The sequence below is a fragment of the Catharus ustulatus genome, chromosome 11 (assembly GCF_009819885.2).
Source record: "Catharus ustulatus isolate bCatUst1 chromosome 11, bCatUst1.pri.v2, whole genome shotgun sequence".
Classification (NCBI taxonomy): domain Eukaryota; kingdom Metazoa; phylum Chordata; class Aves; order Passeriformes; family Turdidae; genus Catharus; species Catharus ustulatus.
The window spans coordinates 11428191-11434793 of NC_046231.1; positions in this window are offsets into that span (position 1 = coordinate 11428191).

Here is a 6603-nt window from a genome sequence, read left to right on the forward strand (position 1 = left end):
GTGCAGCATCAAGAAGCAGTGGTTAATGTGGCAGCCAAAAGGATGTACAGGAGCAAACTCTAACTTTTCTTGAAAGCCAAGTAGCAATATATCTTCATGTCAGCAGGCAAAATGTCTCTTTAAAAGTCCTAAAACTCATTCTGCTAATTGGTAAGTACACTGCATCTTCCTTGCTCTGCGCCTTGCCTGTGATATGACAGTTGCCATGGTAACTGTTTATTTCTATCGAATTAGAAAACAAACACAGTCAAAGAAAACCAATATTCCTTTTCCTAACAACTTTCTGTCCAGAGTACCTTATCCCTTTATTGTGCATCTTTACTTTTAACGTGGCAATAAGGATGCATTATTTCCTTTTTGTGTTACTACTTATACTAATACCCCATCAATCTGACAAACTGTGTGTTAAAACAAACCCAAAAAATGACTAATTGCAGTGTAATTTAGAAGCAGAAGACACTTGTTATATTTTTGTGGTTTGATGCTCTGCAGGGGTTGATTAAAGCAGTGGGAAAAGGTTGGTGGTAGGTCCCACCACCCTCAGGCATGAGGTAAGAGCCTTGCTCACAAGATGGATTTGGGATGCCCAATACAACAAGCAGTCCATGTTAAACTTTATAATTTGGTCTTGCTGCTACTACAGCCTTCTGAGGATTTCTATATGATGTACTGAACTTCAGCGTCACAGGGAAGGAAGCTTGCTCAGCTCTGCAAACCAAGAGAAGGGTGCTGTGTCTATTCAGTGCTGTCACTGCTACTGTTGGAGGAAATCAAAATCATTTAGATTGAATGTTGTGCCCAGTTAAAAACAGAAATCCAACCTAGGACGGGGTAAGGACCCAAGATGTGATGATACTTGTGCCACCCAGCCCTGCGTGCCAAGAGCTTCTGACATCCTGTGAAGGGTTGCAAAAGCAAGGCTGGCAGGTTAACACAATGGAGGGAACAGAAGCAAAGCAAATCATGAGAAGTTTCTATGATAATTTCTTGACTTTTAAACACGAACGGAGTTTGCTTAAAGCTTTTTCCCTCACCTAATGTACAGTAGTATAAGAAATTCCTTGATTGTTGCAGATATGCTGGTACAGGCAGGAGTCGGGACACTCCCCAAGGAATGTCATTCTGTTAGCAAAAGCAATAAAAGCCATTTACTTACATGTTATTTTGCATATTCCCATTCTAATTCACAAAAATATTTATATCCTTGCCTCTTTAGGACCTTTTCCTGCACTTTTGTATGGTTAACTGAAAGTCTCTTCCACTGACAACTGCAAGTATTCAGGCAGGAATATTCAGTTCCCAAGGAGAGCTGGCTTAAAAATAGACTGAGGAATGAATGATAATGGGAAAGGTACAATTTATTGTCCTATGAATTAATAAGGCTGTGGCCTAATTAAACCATTGCTTTTCCACCTTGCCATTCTTCTTGTGTGGCTGAGCAGATTAACTCTGCCTGCACTTGGACGTTTGCTGCATTAACTTTGTCTGAAGTTCTCATATGCAGAGTAGATGGGATATTATAAGCCAGGAGTCCAGGTAAATGGACATCTGCTGCCCTTGAAACATTAAATAGAGTCTTATTCTTTAAGACTTTATTTAGAAGTCAGTTACACCATGGCATTGACTGAATCAAGCAACAAACAAGATTTAAGTATATTCAGTATTTTTAGGGAAAATGTCTAAGTCAAACAGATTAAATGCCTTGGCACTGGTTCCAAAGTAGGATTTTGTGTTCAGCAGCTGGCATTTCAAGTCCTGAAATTTTCAGTACATTAACCTGACTGTGAAAGGGGTTTAGAGTAAGTATTTGAGACTTCCACGCAGTCTTTGAGTGCAAAAGTATGATTGTTATCTACACTTCACCTGAACTCTCTTGAAGTCTGACAGTTTGTTACTTTTGCATGCACATTTAATATTACAGCCAAGAAGTCTCATTCAGCAGAATGCACAAAGGGCATAACAGAAATTGCATAAATATTTGCCAGATTAGACTTTGTCTTTATAAATGTGCAACCAATATAAGCTGAGTTCTGGCAACAAATCTGTATCTAAATTGACCCCTGTGCCTCAATTTGATTTCAATATCTTCTAATCCCTCCTCACAAAACAAATTGCATCAACCATGACTACATTTAGCCAACTACAGTTCTCATTGTTTTTGTTCCTCCTCATAAGTTCTTCCTGCAGATTAAATGCTGATGCACTGAACTAACTGCTCTTGGCTGAGGTGGGCAGGCATAATTTGATTAGTATAGATTCTAGATTTGGTAAGTACTGTATCAGTATCCTCCCTAGAAAATAGGTGACATGTCATGGGATATTAAGTATGGCCATTTAATGTAAAAACTCAGATAATACATGAGTTAAATGGACAAAATGAGAGAAAGCTTTTAAGCATTCTCCCAAGACAGATTGCAGAATAATATTACTGTACACGCAAGTAGAGCTGATTGACACAGTCAGAAGGCCATTATACTGGTATGGTATAAAATCATTATAGCAAAAAGCATTTCAGAGCTGCAGAGTGATAGTAGCAACATATAATGAATTATCAATAAAGAAGTGGTGATTCAGTTACATTACATATGAATAGAAAGCTTCCTGTTATATAATTTAAACCTGCCAGCCTGACAAGTGACTTGAATATTCAATTCCTTCTCTAGGTGTATGAATCATCCTTTAACTTTACCGGAGACTGCAGTTTTGTAGGGCAGGCCAGAAACTGAGCTATGCTAAGCAGTGTTTTTAAAGAAAGGTTGGTTGAACAGATTTCAACAAGGTAGCCTCTGCTGAGGCTCTATTAGAGTTTTCATGGAAACAGCATCAGCCTTTGAGATTATGCTATTAAAGAAATATTTCTTCTGGTTTATGGCAAATAAACATAAAGTACAGTCTTATAAACATAAAGTACAGTCTTTTAGCAAGTCAATGGCACCAATATTTAATGGTTTTCATTTTATCTTACCATAAAGTCCTTGAAGTTCATATTGTTACAAATTACCATTAGTGACAAAGCTCTAAGAAAAAATCCCCAAACTATCAGCCCCAAATCCCTGCCTTTTGAAGATTGTGCTCCCAAAGGGGTTGTCTCAGACCTTGCTCCCACATGAAGCTCTTCTGAACCCAACTACAGCGTGGTAGTTAAGTGTTGCAACATGATCTCATGAGAGGATTAGGACCTTTGGGAAAATTACAGGTCCTTTTAAATGATTATATAGTATCTGCAGTGCTAACATAATACCTAAGTCAAAGATAACTGCACTGGAAGCTTAAGAGTAATTAACTTTAAAGTTCAGGGAAACAGAAGGATTCAGTTTGAATGCCCTCAGTGCTAGAACCAAAGTTACAATCAACAAACAAGAAAGATTGAGGAGCTGAAAATGATCCAGCTGCAATAAATATGGGTATAATATTACCCACTACTCATTCTGAAAACAAATATATTCACATCACTGTCAAACACAAGAATTGTAAAGTTTTGAGTAGTTCTAACTTGTCTTTCAGCATTGTTAAACTCTTGCATATCAGACACATTTTCATATTTTTTTAAATATATTGAAATTAATACTTACGAAGCACTTGATTTCATAGACACATTATATTACATTGTAATGTAATGCTACACAGATATATAGCTATATACATATACATATACATATATACATATACATACATATATATATGCAGACCACAGTATTATAAACATTCCAAGAAATTCAACAATTTTGATAAAACTGTTACAGTAAGCTTTTCTTTGTTAGCTGAAGAAGGTGATTTTAAAAAGGCTTCCAACTCAGCACATTTGCCTAAATATGATGGGCTGCTACTTGAGAAATCTTCAGTGAGTGACTCATTTCAGACATTTCACCTTCTGTTTACTACTTCTCCTTTCTCTTCTCTATAAAGGATGGTACATTTACAAATGACAGAGGAAACACCTTCTCTCCCCTATTCCTAACCTGTAAGAAGCCTGCAGCTGAAGATATTTCTTTTACTGTGCTGAACGCTCCTGGGACCAAAGGCAGCTCAGAAATTTAATCACAGGCTGAGAGCTAGTAGTTAGATTGAAGCTTGAAAAGGCCTTAAAGGAGGCAATGGGAACATGGATTACTGCCTCACAACCACTAATTAGTAATGAAACTTCAAGAAAAGAGCTGGTGAACATTTATGTGAATTTTTGCTGCCTCCAAAGATCAGTTGTGTAAAGGTGTTTCATTTTTCAAGTGGAGGTGTTTAAAAACAAATCTTCCTTTACACAGCCAGAATTCTGTAGATCACAGAGCTGACTTGTGCCATTTGAAGGCTCTGTTCTTATTTGCTTTAAAGATAAAATAATTATTGAAAGTATATGGTTTAGGGGAAAGAAAGATTTATGAGTGCATGACCTGACAGTCAGAAACAATCAAATACTCGCATTGACTCTAAAAACATCTCCTGGGCAAATCACTGTAATCTTGGGCAAGCCACTCAACTTCCCTGCCTCAGCATTCCTGACTTTCAGGCAGAGGTACAGCTACTTGCTCATCACAAGAATGTTGTAAAAATTAATTAGCAAACTGGTTATAAAGCACTGAGGATGAAAAACGTGCTAAAAGCTAAGCATTATAATTAGTGTTATTTAATGCATCTTTAAAAATCAAATTATATTTTTTTCTTTTCCTTTAATAATGAAATTACACAATGACTTTAAGAAATGACAAAGTAATTTGAAGTAAATGACTGGCCTGTAAAATTGAAACACACCCTAAAATGTGGTTATTATGGAATAACCACACACCCTGATAGTTAGCACTGCTTGAGCTATGTATAACCTTAACTTAGGAGTGCATTACTAAGTGCAGGAGGATCAGCAATTGTAAAACGGAGAACGAGTGCTGATGTGTGTTAAATAGACGTTACCTCTTTGGCATCAGCAGATTTGGTGCATCCACTCCTGGCAAAGAAAAGCATGCTGGGGAAATTAGACTTGTGTCACAAAAGGATTAATTAGAGTACAGCTAATACAAGCAATGTTTAGACATGAATCAAGAAATTTGGGACACGGGGCTTATGGTGCACTGAATAATTGGCAACACCATGAAAGCAAGAAAAGACATGAACTAATTTCACATTTACAAGAAGCAGAAAGTTCTACCCCAGCTTCTGCCTGGGAAGGACTACACACTGCAGGTTACTTTTGAAAAACATCATATTTCCACACAAATTGTTTTCTTGTGTTTATGCTTGGCATCTCTCATTGTATTTAAATGTGAGCTATTTAAGGCTGAAAAAATCAACAAGTATTTATTCCCTTAAATAGAGCAGACAGAATAAAATAAGACAGGAGACAAATAAGACTGTTGGTAAGTTGGGAGGTTGCTGTGGATTCAGGAACTGTAGCTCAGCTGTAGCTGATGACTGCAGAAATGCATGGACACAACACAGGGTAGAGCTGTACAGAAGGATCCAAGCTGGTTTGCTCAACACCAAAGAGGAGAGCGCTGATAGCTCAACTCTTCTGGCCTTCTCCTTGCTTGGTTGATTTATTCTGCTTTTTTTTGAAAGAAGGAAAAGTAGAACAGTGTTTTCTACCCTGCAGTGGCACGTGGACACAATCTGCCCTTTATTTGTCTTAGCTCCCTATCTGTAAGTGGCTGTGAATCTACTGTTCAGTGAAACCATTGGAAAAAGAATTGCCTTCCCCATCTTTGCTCCAAAACAATAAGCATATTTCCTAAAACATTCACAGAAGTGCTAGGAGCAAGGGCTCTCAGAGTTTTGTAGCATCAGCAGAGTGAACACAACCAAAGGGACAGCCAACAGCATCTGCTCAGAGGTGACTCCTGAGCTCAGCAAAGCCCTTATGAAAATTGTGTCCATTAGGTCTATAAAATACAAAAAATCATATCTTCTCTTTTAAAAATATTTAATATTTTGCTTACATATATATATATATATATGTATCTTGTTGAAATATGTTTTATTTTGTACATTTTATGTATTGTTCTATCCATTTTTTATGGACATTGGAGGCCAGGAAGAAAGAGTACGTACAGTAATTTCACGATTATAAGCCGCACCATTTTGACTAAAATTTTGGTCTGAACCCGAAGTGCAGCTTATAATCAGGTGCGGCTTATACACAGACAAAGAACAAAAAGTTGCTGTTTTAGTTTGGAGGACAGGTATCTGCTGAGAAAGGCAGGAACTTTTCTTTGAAATGGAGAATGTAAACCCCCTCCCTCCAAATTATTATAATTTTGAAATCAAGGGGCTTTCAGGCAAAGATATGGGAATTAGGAATAACAGTTCTTTACTAGGGAAATTAAAATAGAAATACAGTACTACAAAGAAACAAACTCCAAACCCTGACAAAGTCAGAGTACAACCTGGCACCCTGTCAGGCAGGGTGTTGGCAGCAGTCCCATTCCATGGTGGCTGCATCCTCCTGCAGTGACAGATGTGGCTCAGTTGGAGCAGTGCTCCTGTACAAGGTGCAGTTTCCCTCTGGAGCTCCAGTGGTGATGTGGAGAAATCCGGTTTTCCTCTGGAGTCCAGTGGAGAAAGGGGCTCCCTTAGTGTCCCAAAACCTCTGTTTTTATCTTGGTAAGAAATGTTGGGCTC